Below are 18,814 nucleotides of genomic sequence, written 5' to 3'. Positions count from 1 at the left end.
GCTCTCAAGGCATTGCCTGGCCTCTGAGAGCGATGCGTCGATTCCACTTCCGCAACCGGGTTGATACACCGGTTCTGCTACACGCAGACAGCAGATGATTCACAGTCCATGTTGCAAGTATCTGAGCCCGCTGCTAATGAACCAGGCACAGGAGCAGAAATAGAGACTTGATATCCCAAAATCTCAGGCAACCAAAGGCAAGCCAGCCAGCCTTTGGAGCACACTTGGGGTGAAGGGAGAGTCCAGCTCTTTCAGAAAGCCAGAGAGCAGCAGGCAGCAGGGCAACAAACAGAAAAGCAGGCCTTCCAGATCAGCAGTGCAGTTGAGTGCTTAAAGCAGCACAGCAGTCTTCTGGTAGAGCTTCAGTTGCAAGTCCAGTAGTGTGTGGTTTGAGGGGGTAAGAGAACTAGTACTTATACATAAATGTGCCTTGAAGTGGGAGTGACTTTGTAGTGTAGTTCCTATATCCCGGATAGGCTCTGCGCATTGGAATAATATACACTATAGTTGTGGTATAAGATTGAGGTCAGTAAGCCTCTATCGAGTACATTAAACTTAATTACTTGTGTGTGCCAGCTAACTCAGAGGTCACTAGAAACTTCTCGAATAAACAAGAAGGGATTAGTTTCTGACAACCGCATAAACATGACTACTTTGTTTCCCTTAGAATCGGAACAGTCTCAGAATAATGGAAACAATAGAGAACAGTTTCACTTAGTCAATTGTGCATTCTTTGTTTCTACAGAGTTTACACAGAAATAGGTAGACGGGCATTTCAATAAAAAGGGTTTATTGAACAGTCTTAATTCTTGTACAAGAGACATGAACTGCTACAATCGTAAGACAGAATGCGAAGTATAATAAGTATAATAAGTACAGCTTTAGCGATAGCTGCAATAGCATCGTTGTAGCTATGACATACATTCATAAAAAATACATACATAAATAACACAGGCTAAAATGTGAATACTCATCTGGTGCTTCTAGCTAGTTCTACCCCAGTGTACCTAACCTAAGTGTAGTATGAGGTAAGAAGTAGGTGCTGTTTTTCTATAGTCTAGTTTAGCTATAGTTAGGATTGGTGTTGCCAAGATTTGCCAAAAGTACCTCTAGGTACTAGTCTGCTCCATTCCTTAGAATAAGAGAGGTTGGAATCTCTTTCCGGGTCTCTATCTCGAACAACCCGCAATGGGAGTCAGAAACACTGGAGCTGGATTCTCTGCGAGGGGGATGACAGCGTCTAGTCAGTGCGTCAGGCGGGAACTTGACTTCCTTCCGAACTTGCCGTGGCGAGCCTTGCAAGTATGCAGCCGTGACTTGCCATGGCAAGTGAGGTTATATTTATACCTTGAAGGTGTTTAGGAATGCCAGTATTGACGTAAAAGTCGGGCAGAGGAACGTCATGAATGAACCCCTAAGGAATAGATGTTCATGCATAATAAATGAGTTCTTGGAGAAATCAATAATACAAGCAAGGGGAAGTCCTAAAGGCTTAAGTGTCTGGTTTTCCAAGAACTCGTTGTGAAGTGGATGGACAGATGTAGGTGGCCATGCCTGTATTTGGTTAGCATGGATAATGCCTAAATAAGGGTAGGATTTCTATGCCTAAATAAGGGCAATGCGAATTGTGCTTATATAGGGGCGTAAATCGTGAAACCTATGTACGTTGTCTAAATCGACACACAACCACTTCAAATAGCTCTCTGAGGCGCACAGGTTCCCCTTTCGTCCCATCCCTGGCTCCAAACTAGCTATGGGGGTAAATCAACCCTCTGTGTGGGGACAGGACACTACCTATCTTGCCCAGGCAAGACCATCAGAAAGAAGATATATATAGATTAGTGCTAAGAGATACCTATACCTTTTGTCTTTGTGGCTGTCTAGAGGAAGTGTAGCTGTCCCTCACCCCAGACATTTATTGGAGTCAGCTGGCAGGCACATAGAGCAGTAGGCAGAGAGAAATGCCCACTTTCTAAAAGTTGCATTTCTAAAACAGTAATGTTAAATCCAACTTCACCAGCAAGGAGGACTTATCATTGCCATTCTAAAGATGTTAAACATGAAACCCCTCTCTGATCAAGAACTACCACTTAAAATGATAAAAGGTAATTCCCACTGCTAGCCTATGAGAGGAGTAGGCCTCCTAGTAGTACACCTCACAGTAGTGGAAAATGAATGTAGTTGTTTGTCATTAACAGGACATGCAAAACATATAAGCAAATGTCCTACCTTTTACCTACACAGCACCCTGCCCTTAGGGCTACCTAGGGCCTACCTTAGGGGTAACTTATGTGTAATAAAAGGGGAGTTTAAGGCTTGGCAAGTAGTTTTAAATGCCAAGTCAAAGTAGCAGTAAACTGCACACTGCATACACAGGCACTGCAGTGGCAGGCCTGACCCAGGTTTGAAAGGCTACTGGTGTGGGAGGTATACCACTTTACAATGGACTTATACGTAAATGTAATATGCTTATTGGGTATACAACAATTACACAGATGTTTAGGGATGAAGCACATGTACTTTAGCACTGGTCAGCAGTGGTAACATGCTCAGAGTCCTAAGGCCAACAAAAAGATTCCACAACACATGGAGGTAAAAAGCAGATGGTTTGGGGAAAGACCTCCCTAAGGAAGACCTGTCTGTTATGTTATGTTAAAGAAATTTATTGAGCGCGACTAACACCATTAGGTTTCTTGGCGCTTATGCTGGGGGGCAGTGAAGAGAGCGTGAGACAGAAACTAAATATAGGACTCAGTGAAGAGGAGGGTTTTAAGAAGGGATCTGAACCCGGAATATGAAGAAGACAACCTAAGAGAGAGGGGAAGGGAATTCCAAAAAGATGGGGCTAGAAATGAAAACCTAAGGCCACCATGTTTTTTCCTCTTAAATCTAGGAACTGATAGCAGGGCCATCTGGGATGACCGGAGATTACGAGGAGGAGCATACGGGTGGAGAAGAGAGGAAATAAAAAGAGGACCTTGGCCTGCAAGAGATTTTGAGATAATGCAGCCTAACTTAAACTTACAGCGAGCAGATACCGGAAGCCAGTGGAGACTTTTTAGGAGAGGGCGAACATGTTGATCTCTAGTTGGTGGTAAATCAGGCGGGCAGCCTGATTTTGGATCAACTGAAGTCTCTTAAGTTGGTAGTCAGGGATGCCTACATACAGTGCATTTGCGTAGTCAAGCCTAGAAATGACTAACGCAAGCAAGGCCAAAGTAAGGGCTTCGGTAGTGAGTAGGCGAGAGATTTTACGGATTTTCCTGAGTTGAAAATGGCTGGAGGACACTACTGCGCTGATCTGGGGTGTCATACAAAGATCGTTGCTAATGACAACTCCCAGGCTTTTGGCTGAATTAACTGGGGAAGGAGGGCTACCCAGACTTGCAGGCCAAAAAGAAGGTTTCCAAGGATTGGAAAGTCCCCCGACAAGAACCAGCTCGGTCTTGTCGGGGTTGAGCTTCAGATGGTTTGAGCTCATCCAATTACTAAATAAAGCAGAGCGTGTTTTGAAAAGTAGTAATTGAATCATCGGAGGAATCAATGGTAAAGACCAGTTGAATGTCGTCCGCGTAATTAAACACGGTGACACTCAACCCACGAAGGGAACGAAGTAAAGGGACCAAGTACAAATTAAAAAGGAGGAGGGACAAAGAGGAGCCCTGCGGGACGCCACAGGTCAGCTCGACCTGAGTAGCAGAGAACTGGGACAGCCTGACGGCTTGTTGGCGTTTAGTCAGGAAAGACTGCACCCAGTCCAGGGCGGTACCCCGGATGCCAGCCTCTCTGACACGGTCGACCAAAATACCGTGGTCAACCGTGTCAAAGGCGGCCGACAAATCCAAGAGGACCAGGGCCTGACAGATGTTGGCGTCGGCCCCTCTGCGCAATTCATCCATCACGGAGAGGATAACTGCCTCTGTAGAATGCGCAGGTCTAAACCCGGCCTGCTGGGGGTCCAAGACGCATGAATCTTCAACAAAAGTGCTAAGGGTGTGGGTTACATGCGACTCCAGGACTTTGCTAAGGAAAGGGAGAAGGGATATAGGGCGATAGTTGCTCATGATGGAGGGATCTGCCGAGGGTTTTTTCAGGATGGCAACCACCTCGGCTTGTTTAAAGGAGCAAGGAACCTCCCCGGTGGCCAAAGAGTTGTTTGAGGGCCAAGGGGGGTTCAGAGCAGGAAGTAAAAGCTTCCCGAAGGGCCGAGGGAGGGCAACAGTCGCGAGGAGAACCAGAAGAGACTTTGTGCAAGAGTGAAAGAAAGTTGACTGTCAAAATGGGGGGAATCGGAGTTAAGATATGGGCATTGAGATGATGGCTGGAATCAATCAACGGAGAGGGGGCTAGCGGGGCTTGGACAGAGATACTAGTTTTAATTTTAACAATTTTTTTTCACAAAAAATTGGTTCAGGGAATCACATAGGGATTGGGAAGGAAGGGGCGCAATAGTGACTCTCGCCGGGTTAGACAGTTCCTCAACAATTGAAAATATATCCTTGGATTTGTTTGAGGAGTCCAAAATTCTGTTGGAAAAATAGAGGGATTTAGCCAAAGCTATGGCAGATTTATACTTTCTAAGCAGGGAGGAGAATATCGCTTTGGTCTCGGGGGAGTACCCCCGGCGCCAGCGCCGTTCTGCCGGGCGAAGACCAAGTTTTTGGGCTCTAAGGTCCTCGGTAAACCACCTCTGGGCGTCATGACAGCGCCTCGCTTTGACTAGTTTTAAGGGTGCCACCACGTCAGCAGCAGAGGTAAGCCAATGAGTGAGACCCTGTGTCTGAGAATCGATAGAGACGGATGATCCAGTGGTGGGTGGGACAGATGAACTAAGGAGGGAGGTAAATTCATTTAAGTCAGCCCTGTTCCAATTGCGTGCCAAGAAATTAGTTTCTCGGACCTTGGTAGCAGGGGAGGGCATAGCTAAAGTAAAAGTAATTAAAAAATGATCTGACCAGAGGCAGGGGAGAATGAGGGGAGCAGAAATGTCCAGGCAGGAGGTCCAAACCTGGTCTAAGGTGTGACCCTTGACGTGAGTGGGTGAGTGGATGTGTTGAGTGCAGTTTAAGCCTAGCATGAGGTCTGAGAAGGCCAGTGAGCCTGGGGTTTCATGAGCATCTGACGGCCAGTAATTGAAGTCTCCCAGGACCAAAACGTTGGCATTATTGATAGTGAGCTGGGAGATAAGATCACCAAACTGGGCCGAGAAACTGGGCATGGATTGAGGGGGGCGATAGACCAGGGCACATATGAGAGATGACCCTGGCTGTTCCAGTCTAAGTACCAGGCAGTCAGTCATGGGGATACTGGTAGTGGGCACTGGGGAGAAACGAATTGGGTGCTTAATATTGGTCTAACAGTTATTAATTTTTGTACACCTTTCAGTGCCAGCCAAGAGCCCCGCTCGCCTGTCTGAGCAGGCCTACACCATCAGAGTCTGCTTTAAAAAGGAAGGGCAAGTACTTTATGCAGTATCAAAAGTAGCCATAGCAAGTCTCATACTTAATGTCAAACACGCGGAAAAAAAGTGGGCATTTCTTTATCATTCCAATTGACATCTCACAAAGGTATTGCTGTGTTTAATAACATGTAAAAACACTATTTGGTAAACTGCAGCTTTACATGAAGCTGACATTTTTGGACTTCAAGAAATGTATGGTTTACTTACAATGCCTATAGTTTTACTTTGCGGTTGTGTGAATTATTTATGAAAAATAAATACACCATTACATCTGCACATGTGCTTATGCATTATTTTGTCTCCTTAGATTGGGAAACTATGCCTCACTACATGGTCAGATATACTGCAAGCCACATTTTAAACAGCTTTTTAAGTCTAAAGGAAATTATTATGAAGGGTTTGGACAAAAGCAACATAAGGAGCAGTGGAATTCTAAAGTCCAAAGAAGCTCAGTCAATAACACTGACATTGAAGAAACTCATTCCTGCAGAATTATGGAGTCAAATACAGAAATAGAAACGGAGCCGGTGTTACAGAGTCATGCTGAACAAGAGTCCTATAACGATTTTGAAGATAATCTAAAGAAAACAATGGAAAGGGGTAAATTAAGAATTGAATGGCCTCCATCAAGTGACAAACAAAAAAAAACACTTGCAATTGAAGAGGAAATCAAATTGGGGAAACCAAAATGGCCACCTGGAGATATTGAGCCTCAGGGTAGAAATGCGGATTCAAATAATTTCTTAGTACCAGAAACAGAGATTGGAGTCAACCTTTCAGAGCCAACTAAAGGAGCATCGCCAGGTCCCGGTGAAAATGTATCATCCCTGGTTTCTAATTTGGAAGATGGAGCCCTGGGTTGGGAAACTGATGCACACGTAAATGCAAAGAATGGCCAGGCTAAGGAGACCGTGTTTGAGGAAGGAAATCCAAGTGATGATCTGAGAGATGGAAAAGAAAGTGGGATGACTGCTGAAGAAAGCAGTGAGATTGTAGTAGAAAGTGGGTTGAAGGAAAATGGATTAAATGTAGATGATGAACTTGAAATAGAAAACCATAAGGATTTAAGTAATGGAAATAGCAATAATAACAACAGTAATACTGATATTAATTTTGCTGCATTCCCATATAATGGCATGCATGCTTCTAATACTGTAACGGTATCAAGTTATCATGAGTTCACGTTCAATGCACAGAGACCTCAGAGGCAAGCAACTCAGACGCAAGAGTCAGATATTCCTCACACATTTTATTGTGATCAGTATGAAAGTGTGTATCCATTGGATACTGCCCCTGATGAAAAGAAATGGAAAGAAAAGTACTGAAATATTGGATGAAAATGTTTGTTTTTCAGGACCTAGCATACCTAAAAATCCACAAAATAGCATAGAAGTTTTGTGGATGATAAAAAGCGAGGCACCTGCTTCTGATCATGCAGTAATTGCAACTGAGGATATGTGTTTATGGATTGATCAGTCTAGTTCCCATCCCTTTATCAGAATCTCTTCAGCCCAACTTGCAAGGTGTTCCCAATAACTAGGTTTGACTTAATCTGGTAGTACTCCTTCCTTACTTAAGAAAGCTAGGAATACTATAAGAGCAAATCACAACACAAAGCTTGTGAATTGGGCCTGAGACTCTTATGACAGAATGTCCATGTCTACTGTCATATAGAAATATAGTAGAAACACATTTACAAACTCCAGAAAATGTTTACATTTCTTCCCGTTGTGATACTGTGAAAGGGGGAATGTTGACCAGTAACATTTTGAAGAGCTGATAAAAAGACATCAGTGTTATGGTGAGAATCAGTCTGTAGGCTAACATGGAAGTGACTCAGAATTTATGAACGATAGCATGTATTTTTAATAAAATTATTGTTTTTAAATAGGCATTTTATTAAGGCATCTTGGTGGGCAAAATATTCTTCTTAAATATTGTATTCATGTTATGCTATTCCCTTTTTTATTTGTGCTTGTAGATTAATTTTTTATTTTCTATCTTTCAAAGCATACTTCTAGATAAAAAAGTGAATCCTTGTATTGAATTCTATTTTGTAATATATTTTTTAAACTATTTCCTCAAATGTTTGGCTATGAAGTTTTCAGCTGAGAAAATGTAATGGAATCACCCTTGCAGAAAAATTAACACAATCCTATAAAAGACAAGTTGCATCGGCTTCAATGTATTTGACACACAATTATTGTAAGCAACATTAGTTTAGAAGGAATTAATCACTGGTGAAGTTTACCCAATTTAACAGTCAAATGTGTAATTCAAATTGAAATAGGTGGGTCATGGAAAAGCAAATTGATCCAGTTTTCATCAAATCATTCATTGGAACTATATTACACACAGAAGACTTTTCTCACATGTACACACACAAATACACCTTTGTTAATTTAGATGTGGGGTCTACATGTTTGCGGTTATGAATTAAGCTTCAACTACATTTTAGATTTAGTTCTATGTATCTTATTCTTTACAATATGAGCTAATTAGCACCTGGTGTGCAATAAAAGGAGCGCAAGTGTAACAAAGTCTGGTCAATGTACATTTGTTTAATTCATTTGGCATGTTTTTAGACAAATACCAGGAATGCTTTTTATGCACAATATGAAGGCTCAACATGTTTGGAGGATTAGCAGTCAGTTTTCCTAAACTTGTCCCTTAGAGCACTTCTCTAGAAAACATTAATTATGATGATGTATGTGGTGTCATGGACAGCTGTATAGATGGTATTTTATTTCATTGTGAAGTGAAAGAAATCATAGTATTGTGGGTCAGGAACCTACAATCAAGTAGACAGTCTACAGTAAATAAAATGTAAAGCGAGTCAACTTTTAATGATCAAGAAATATAATTTTAACATGTTCAGCTAAAGTATTTTTTTTCTTAAATTGTACTTGCATTTGTCGCTGCTATTACAATATTTTATCTTGCATGATGGAGCTACATATAATCAGACTACACACAATAAAATGTATGTTTCAATTTCTGTCTCTTCCATTTTCTTTAGAGGGATCAGATTGTTTTAGCTACAATATTTTCTGTAAATTCACAAAATGTTTTGAAAGCAAATCTAAGTCTGAGAAATAAAGACAAATAAAATAATACACAGTTATATAGCCTATCTCTTAAAGAAACATATATAAAAAAGTAAGATGGTATGGATTAGCTTGCCCCTGAAACAGGCTCTAGGGTTGAGTGTCAAAATATAGAGGTAACTAATGTTGTCCTGTCAAAATATCAAACCCAGAAGATCACCTGACACTCTATCATGATGGTAGGTGCATATAGGTAAGTATAGATTTACAAAACTTATCTCTATGTTTTCTAAGCATGTGCAGTTCAGCATTAATGCCCCCCCTATTTTTAATTGGGACAATTTCTGCATAATAGTAATTGTGCTATCACCATCTCAAGATAAAATTTTATTGCAGCCGTTTTATCCTTATTGGATTCAAAATCTTGTTTTCCTTTATGCCATTGTAAACTTTTTTTATATATGTGTTTTTTTTAAATAGATTTTCTTTTGCTAATTATATCTTTTAATCTAATATTCCTGTTTTCTGCTGTGTGCTACTTTAGACATAGAGCTAGGACTCAATACTATGGGACATGGAAAATATAGATTTCATGTTTGAAAATGTTGATTATTGTAAAGTGCCTTTCACATCAGCGGCAGCTGGCAACCCCCGAGAGTGGTGGGCAGGCAAATGGGTGGTGGGTGTGTGCAACCACGTGCGGTCAATCATTCAATGACCATTTGTATAGTGCAGCACTGTCACCCTTAGGAGTATCTTGGCGATGTGGATGTGATATATCCATAAAGGAGTCAGGATGGAAATGAGCAGAAAGAGGAGAAATAAAGGTCCGAACTAGTGTAGAGAGGAAAAACTAAAGTCAGAAATGAGTAGAAAGAGGAAGAATGAAGGTCAGAAATGAGCAGAAAGAGTCAAAATAATGGTCAAAGAGGGCAAATAACGAGCAGAAACAAGCAGAGAGAGGCAAAATAAAGGTCAGAAACGAGCAGAAAGAGGAAAAATAACTGGCAGAAAGAGGAAAAATGAAGTTCAGAACAGAGAAAAAGGAGGCAAAAATAAAGGTCCGAAACTAACGGAAAGGGGCAAAATATTGAGCAGAAGGAACAGAGAGAGTACTTACCCACTTCACTAGCTCATCTCATCTGGTCCTCTGCTTCAATCCCTCAGTGTTGGAAGCTTGAAGCAGTTGAATTCTCCACACAAATTCAGACGCTGCTCTCATGCTACTCCTAATGCATCTCATGATGTTCTGTGGGTTTTTTGCTACCGCAAGGAAAAAATATTTAATACCTGTCTTGAGGGAGGCCGGCTTTATTCAAGTCAGGCCCGCACTTATTTACCTCCAGATGTTGGGCAACACTTGCATTATTTTCAGTGTGGCAAGTTTCTTAGCGGCAGCATTTAGAATTAAGAATAAACATGTCCCACCGAATGCTTTATATTAATCATGGTATCGTCTATATTGACTCTACTTTGTGCAAACCTGCAGTACAAATGTTTACTTGGGCTTAGCACTGACTTTGTACATTAATGAATTGTCTATTTTTAACCTTGTATGTAATTGTAATGCCTTTTATGATTTTTAACAAATCGAATAAAGTGTATTTTGACTGACTGACTGACTACTCATAATGTTCAGCAGCATGAGAGCAGTGCCAGGATTGGCTGGAGCGGGTTGCTTCAATGTTCCTACAGGCACTGTGGGCCTGTGCCTACTCTCCACTTAGCTGCCCAAGACAGGTATGTGGAGAGGTTTACACTACTGCGAATGTCAGGCTGGCCATCGCAAGACAGCTGGCCGAAGTGACATGCGCAGTGTAACCTTATGAAGTGGGCACCACTCCCCTGCTGCCAGTCAGCAGCAATGGCCCCGAACCCAAAGGGGAAAGGGAAAGGGAAAGGGAAAAATGAAATGTTAATAAATTACATTTATTAACATTTTATGTTTCATCTTTGTGGCACTGGGAGCCTTAAAGGAGGAGCCGCTGCTGTTTTGCATAAAAGCTGTTGAAAATAAAGCAGCAACAAAACCTCTGTCGCACTGCCAGAAGACGAATACGTTAATTTTAACACTTTTACTGTTTGACTGGTTTACCTCAGTCTCCCTGTTTGCGATCTCTTTATAACCGTGACATGGTACCACTCAAACCACCACCTTTTGAAGAAAAATGGTCTCTACTATGTTAATGGGTAAAAGTTCAGGGAGAGGCTTATGACTTCTATAATAGTATTCACAGTGGAAGGGGTTGAATCAAACAGTTGCACCGTTTTCTAAGTAACGTTATTGATTGCTAATGCATGCAAATACCCCAAAGGGCATCCTGGCACTCGGCGAAGGGGGGTTGGTACAACATGCAAAAGAAACAGCAGATGACTAGATGTAGAACCAGGTCTTGAGTTTCTTTATGAAAAGGCTAAGATCTGGAATACTCCTCAAGGAGATAGGAAGTTTATTCCTAAGATTTGAAGCCAGAAAGTAGAAAGCTTAGCCACCCAGACTCCTCTTTTTAGTAAATGGGTTTGTTACCTAAAAAGAAGAGGGCCTCCACGTTCGGGAAGGACAATGTAAATGAATGTATTCCTAAGGCAGATCAGGCATGCATTGTAATTACCCTTGGTCCAACCCTCCTGTCTCACCTTTAGGATAGGGTAGTCACCAGATATTCTGGTCAGTCTTTTTGGACCTGGTTCTCCACTTTCTACTTATTAAAACAAAGAGAGAATGCTGTTAACCCCTCTATCTCTACCTGTCTCCCAGTGACAGAAAGATAGGAAAAGGAAAATGGAAAGGTGAGAAACGGAGTGGTGTCGCCTCAATAGAGTAACACCATGGAGGCTTTGCAGGAAGGTACTCGCCTGCCGCCTAGGTTCTCATCATCAGCATACACCACTCCAACGTAAATTGTGAAGTGAAAAAAGAAAGATAACGAATAGGATAGGTGAAGGTGCTTGAGCAACAGAACCTGCATGCACCACGGGTTGAGTGCAGCAAGACTGTGCTCTTCAGGATAGAAGTTAAAAATGAGCGTCTACTTGCTGGCCTGCTATATTTTATTCTAGGCTGCTAGTGAGCTCGTGTTAAAATGCCGACATGTTTCGTTGCCTATTAGAAAACTTACGGCAACTTCTTCAGGGCTGTGTGTGTCACTTCACCCTTCACCCATTCAGAGATATGCCTATACCTGTGGATAAAAAGACAAGGAAAAACAGCATTCTCCATATCAGTGACATTTAGTGTACACGGCTAGCTCTCTCTACAGCAGCACATATATTCTTAATTGGGCATGTTTGGAAGTACATCCTAAAGTGTAAAGGTACATCTACCATGTCTCCTGTGTCAGAGGGCATACCTATACCTCTCTCGAAGTGATACCTATATCACCGATTCGTGGTTTGTTCCACTCTTACTGCACCCGTCAGTTTCTGCAACAAATATAAAACCATGTTAGTGGTTCTATCACCAGGCAGTCCAAATCATTACTCAGAATTGCCCGTTTGGCATCATCAATTTCCCCTTTTATTTGTCTGTTGCTCCATGTGGCTGTTATTCATGTATCTCTAATGCCACTGTGAATTGCCATTAGGTTTCCCCTTTATGGTTAGTTTCTAGTGTCCACGCTGTTATGAAATGGCCCATTCGAAATTCCGCCCTGTTACCGTCAAATGTAAAAAATGTGTGTGTATGTCGCTCTTTACACCTCAATAATGTGGTGTTCTATTGATTTGGCGAAGTACATTAATCACATGGAGTTGCAATCCCTTAATAAATGCTTAGTGCATGGAATCCCCATTTACAAGTTATCCCTTTCAAACTTGGTATTTCATCCCGGTAGATTCATCTTACCAGGAACGGCTTGGTCCGGGCGTTGTCTCGGCAGCACCCGGCACATAGCGCGGCTTGCTTTTGAATGTTTGTGAGCATATCCGGAGCAGTCTTCGTAACGCGACTCCTCCCCTCACCTGCCACAACTATGGCCGCCATCTTATAGTGTATTATAATACTGATAGTGCATCATGATACTCGATTTTATGTGGTGTAAGGTCGCTGCCTATGTTATTAATACACCATACGATGTTTCTCTCTAATCAGAGTTTAAATATCTTAATTTTAGTTAGTTTTTCCGAATTTATCAAATTTTTCAAATTTTTACGCTACTTCCGGGACGAGTGGTGTTAATCAAAAGGCAAAGGGAATTAATAGAACAACTCAGTAATGCAATTCCATTCAAATTAGTGAAGGAATTACTTCATGCCCGAGCACTATTACGTGACATTACATACCAATGTTCTCAGTGCTCTCAATGCTATGTCCCAATCAGAACCGTCGCAGCATCTCAAGGATACTGTCGTGCAGTGCAGGAATAGTCTCATAGGGCCATCTCATCATTCCTCAATCATATGAGTGTCAGGGCAGTGTACTATGTATTCCACTGTCCCCCAGTCTGTTACTGATTTCAATGGTTTGGCACTGCAGGTCGATGTACATCTCTCCCCAGAGGTGGTAAATCTGTATGCCATTCCCAAATCAGTTTCTTAATAGAGCTAGAGATATGGTTGAGTGGTGGGTCAGATATTTACTTTAGCCCAATCAATATAATCATTCAGACCAATTTGGTCCGCACCCTCCCGGTATATCCATCTTGCTTCTCTGGTGCAAAGTTTGCGTTCAATATTGTACTGGTCGCCCTGTACTCGTTCCAGTACCGTCCATCGCAATTGTCTTGGGTTATGTTGCATTGTTTTAAAATGCTGGACTAGTTTGGTCGTCAATTTGCCCATTCGTATGGTACTCAAGTGCTCCTGGATTCGAATCTTAACCTTGCGAGATGTTAAACCTATGTAATGTAAATCACACGGACAGGTTATTTTGTATATCACATGTGTTGTATTACAATTACTGAATTTGTTAAGGTGCCAGACCTGATTGTTCTGCAAGGTTACGGTTTTTTGTGGTTTGTGTAAGTTCACACACTGAACACCCCCCACACGGATAGTGTCCCTGGGGGAGATTAGACTCCTTCAGTGTGGTTTTGGGGCGCGTGTGGACTAGTCGATCACGGAAGCTCGTGGACCGTTTAAACGCAAATCTTGGTTGCGGCATGTTCATGTTTTTAGTACTTAAGAGGTGCCAATGTCGTCTAATCTGGCGTACCTGGGTGGAAAGTGGTCCGAATGTCGTGACCACTGGGATACAGTCCTGGGTTTCTTTAGTTGATCGCTCCAGTAATGCAGATCGTGGGGTGTTCAGTGCTCGCTTCTGCGCATGGCGAATAATTTTCTTTGGATATTCTCGTTCCGTCAGTTTGACAGCCAGTTGTTGTGCTTGCACTGTAAAGTCCTGCGTCGTTGAGCAATTTCTCCGATATCTTAAAAATTGCCCCACTGGTAAATTGTCACGCAGTGCTCGCGGGTGATAAGATTTGTAATGCAGTAGCGAGTTCTTATCTGTCGGTTTTTGATGAACTCCTGTGACTAATTTGTTGTCTATTGCATGGATATCAAGGTCAAGGTATGTCGCTGTTGTTTGACTCTTGGTCCATGTGAATTTCAAACTGGGATCTAGAGTGTTTATCCAGTGGAGGAACTCCATCAGACGATCTTCAGTGCCATGCCAGATACACAAGACGTCATCAATAAATCTCTTCCAGAGGATGATGTTCCCCTGGAAGAGATTGGTCTCGTGATTGATATAGTGGGCCTCAAACTGGCCAACATATATACACGCCAGGCTCGGGGCAAATGTAGCCCCCATTGAAGTCCCAGACACTTGTAGGTAAATCTGGTCTTGGAATGCAAAAAAGTTTTTGGTAAGGGCTATCTCTATGCATTGCAGGACGAATGACTGAGGTGTATCATAGAACCACTCGCATGCCCCCAGGGAGCGCGCTGCTGCCACCAGCGTTGCCTCCTGGGGGATGCTGGTGTACAGGGATTCTATGTCTATGGTTACTAACCAGTCTTCGTCGGGATTGAAAACGACTTCTTGTAAGATTTTTAACACGTCAGTAGTGTCTTTCACAAATGACGGTTGTGTCACGACACATTCCCTTAGGAAAAAGTCAGAGAATTGCGATAGGGGTTCAAGTAATGATTGTATCCCCGAGACAATCGGCCTACCGTGAGGGGGCCTCTGCGGCTTGTGGATTTTTGGCACTATATAGAACGCCGGCATTCTGGGTGTTGTATTAACCAGAAACTCAGCCTCTCTATAGGTCACCCATTTTTTCTCCTTAGCATCTGCTACCAGTTTGCTGATCATATCCTGTAGCTCTTTGGTAGGGTCCCTGGCTAGTGGTTTGTAATTCCGACGGTCACTTAACAAACGTTGGACTTCCATGTTGTAGTTCACCGTGTCCATGACCACCACTGCGCCACCCTTATCCGCCGGTTTGATGGTGATGGCCAAGTTGTTTTCCAGGTCTCTCAAAGCATCCCACTCATTTCTGTTCATATTTGTGTGGGTAGATTTAGAGGCCTTTTGTTCTAGTATGTTGATGTCTTGTAGGATTTTCTGTTCGAAAACCTGTACTTCTGGACCCACTGTACTATTGGTGGGACAGAAGGTCGACGGACATCTCAAGTTGGTAGAGAACAAAGATTGTTGATTATATTCATCTCGTTCCTTGCCCTGGAAAAATTTGTTTAGCTTGATCCTTCTCATCATGCCGTGGATTTCTCCTCTAAGTTGAAAACTGTCATGTTTGGGAGTGGGTACGAACCCTAATCCTTTATTTAAAACTCTCAGTTCATCTGGGCTCAGTTGGTATTCTGATAGATTTACCACTATTGTCTCTGGTATTTTTATAGTTGCAATGTGCCCCTGCCTCGACTACGTGTCTGTCGTGGTGAGAACATTTGCCATGTTGTATTGGAGTTCCGCTGCCCTCAGCCTCGCCCCTTGCCCCGGTTGCCTGTTAGTAACATCGCAAATAAGTGCACAAGGGACTGGTTGGTATTAATAATAGAAACAGCTAAAAGACTCAGCGATCAACATTACCAACAGGGTCCAGAGTACAATACAGTAACACAGGGCCAGAGAGGGGGCAAACGGCAAGGTAAAAGGGCGCCAAACAATTGGTCCTTTGAAAATACCAGCAGTGAAGAGGAGGAGGGAAGCACACATCCGAACTCATCTAACCAAAGGGTTAGATTTGACACTACTGAAAGAACTAACGAAGACCTAGGAGCACTGTTTAGGGCTTTTTTAGGCCAACAGAATCAACATCCCCACAACACAAGAGGGACAGGCAACCGGGGCAAGGTGCGAGGCCGAGGGCAGCAGAAATCCAATACAACATGGCAAATGTTCTCACCACGACAGACACGCAGTCGAGGCAGGGGCACATTGCAACTATAAAAACACCAGAGACAATAGTGGTAAATCTATCAGAATACCAACTGAGCCCAGATGAACTGAGAGTTTTAAATAAAGGATTAGGGTTCGTACCCACTCCCAAACATGACAGTTTTCAACTTAGAGGAGAAATCCACGGCATGATGAGAAGGATCAAGCTAAACAAATTTTTCCAGGGCAAGGAACGAGATGAATATAATCAACAATCTTTGTTCTCTACCAACTTGAGATGTCCGTCGACCTTCTGTCCCACCAATAGTACAGTGGGTCCAGAAGTACAGGTTTTCGAACAGAAAATCCTACAAGACATCAACATACTAGAACAAAAGGCCTCCAAATCTACCCACACAAATATGAACAGAAATGAGTGGGATGCTTTGAGAGACCTGGAAAACAACTTGGCCATCACCATCAAACCGGCGGATAAGGGTGGCGCAGTGGTGGTCATGGACACGGTGAACTACAACATGGAAGTCCAACGTTTGTTAAGTGACCGTCGGAATTACAAACCACTAGCCAGGGACCCTACCAAAGAGCTACAGGATATGATCAGCAAACTGGTAGCAGATGCTAAGGAGAAAAAATGGGTGACCTATAGAGAGGCTGAGTTTCTGGTTAATACAACACCCAGAATGCCGGCGTTCTATATAGTGCCAAAAATCCACAAGCCGCAGAGGCCCCCTCACGGTAGGCCGATTGTCTCGGGGATACAATCATTACTTGAACCCCTAACGCAATTCTCTGACTTTTTCCTAAGGGAATGTGTCGTGACACAACCGTCATTTGTGAAAGACACTACTGACGTGTTAAAAATCTTACAAGAAGTCGTTTTCAATCCCGACGAAGACTGGTTAGTAACCATAGACATAGAATCCCTGTACACCAGCATCCCCCAGGAGGCAACGCTGGTGGCAGCAGCGCGCTCCCTGGGGGCATGCGAGTGGTTCTATGATACACCTCAGTCATTCGTCCTGCAATGCATAGAGATAGCCCTTACCAATAACTTTTTTGCATTCCAAGACCAGATTTACTTACCTACAAGTGTCTGGGACTTCAATGGGGGCTACATTTGCCCCGAGCCTGGCGTGTATATATGTTGGCCAGTTTGAGGCCCACTATATCAATCACAAGACCAATCTCTTCCAGGGGAACATCATCCTCTGGAAGAGATTTATTGATGACGTCTTGTGTATCTGGCATGGCACTGAAGATCGTCTGATGGAGTTCCTCCACTGGATAAACACTCTAGATCCCAGTTTGAAATTCACATGGACCAAGAGTCAAACAGCGACATACCTTGACATCCATGCAATAGACCACAAATTAGTCACAGGAGTTCATCAAAAACCGACAGATAAGAACTCGCTACTGCATTACAAATCTTATCACCCGCGAGCACTGCGTGACAATTTACCAGTGGGGCAATTTTTAAGATATCGGAGAAATTGCTCAACGACGCAGGACTTTACAGTGCAAGCACAACAACTGGCTGTCAAACTGACGGAACGAGAATATCCAAAGAAAATTATTCGCCATGCGCAGAAGCGAGCACTGAACACCCCACGATCTGCATTACTGGAGCGATCAACTAAAGAAACCCAGGACTGTATCCCAGTGGTCACGACATTCGGACCACTTTCCACCCAGGTACGCCAGATCATTAGACGACATTGGCACCTCTTAAGTACTAAAAACATGACCATGCCGCAACCAAGATTTGCGTTTAAACGGTCCACGAGCTTCCGTGATCGACTAGTCCACACGCGCCCCAAAACCACACTGAAGGAGTCTAATCTCCCCCAGGGACACTATCCGTGTGGGGGGTGTTCAGTGTGTGAACTTACACAAACCACAAAAAACCGTAACCTTGTAGAACAATCAGGTCTGGCACCTTAACAAATTCAGTAATTGTAATACAACACATGTGATATACAGAATAACCTGTCCGTGTGATTTACATTACATAGGTTTAACATCTCGCAAGGTTAAGATTCGAATCCAGGAGCACTTGAGTACCATACGAATGGGCAAATTGACGACCAAACTAGTCCAGCATTTTAAAACAATGCAACATAACCCAAGACAATTGCGATGGACGGTACTGGAACGAGTACAGGGCGACCAGTACAATATTGAACGCAAACTTTGCACCAGAGAAGCAAGATGGATATACCGGGAGGGTGCGGACCAAATTGGTCTGAATGATTATATTGATTGGGCTAAAGTAAATATCTGACCCACCACTCAACCATATCTCTAGCTCTATTAAGAAACTGATTTGGGAATGGCATACAGATTTACCACCTCTGGGGAGAGATGTACATCGACCTGCAGTGCCAAACCATTGAAATCAGTAACAGACTGGGGGACAGTGGAATACATAGTACACTGCCCTGACACTCATATGATTGAGGAATGATGAGATGGCCCTATGAGACTATTCCTGCACTGCACGACAGTATCCTTGAGATGCTGCGACGGTTCTGATTGGGACATAGCATTGAGAGCACTGAGAACGTTGGTATGTAATGTCACGTAATAGTGCTCGGGCATGAAGTAATTCCTTCACTAATTTGAATGGAATTGCATTACTGAGTTGTTCTATTAATTCCCTTTGCCTTTTGATTAACACCACTCGTCCCGGAAGTAGCGTAAAAATTTGAAAAATTTGATAAATTCGGAAAAACTAACTAAAATTAAGATATTTAAACTCTGATTAGAGAGAAACATCGTATGGTGTATTAATAACATAGGCAGCGACCTTACACCACATAAAATCGAGTATCATGATGCACTATCAGTATTATAATACACTATAAGATGGCGGCCATAGTTGTGGCAGGTGAGGGGAGGAGTCGCGTTACGAAGACGGCTCCGGATATGCTCACAAACATTCAAAAGCAAGCCGCGCTATGTGCCGGGTGCTGCCGAGACAACGCCCGGACCAAGCCG

At 42.9% G+C, this 18,814-nt stretch overlaps 1 protein-coding gene across 1 annotated transcript in view; it reads left to right on the top strand.

The window, feature by feature from the left end:
* The window catches only part of XIRP2 (xin actin binding repeat containing 2), a 1,179,469-nt gene extending 1,172,954 nt beyond the window's left edge, over positions 1 to 6,515 (top strand). Inside the window, exon 10 of the mRNA XM_078681625.1 lies at positions 5,769 to 6,515. The gene's annotated coding sequence lies outside the window, so the exon portion shown is untranslated. The remainder of the gene's footprint in view (positions 1 to 5,768) is intronic.
* Positions 6,516 to 18,814: the final 12,299 nt, after the last annotated feature.

This window comes from Lissotriton helveticus, chromosome 3_1, assembly GCF_964261635.1.
Source record: "Lissotriton helveticus chromosome 3_1, aLisHel1.1, whole genome shotgun sequence".
In the NCBI taxonomy this organism is placed as follows: Eukaryota; Metazoa; Chordata; class Amphibia; order Caudata; family Salamandridae; genus Lissotriton; species Lissotriton helveticus.
Note: the sequence above shows the minus strand (reverse complement) of the source record. Positions and strands in the feature narration are given on the sequence as shown.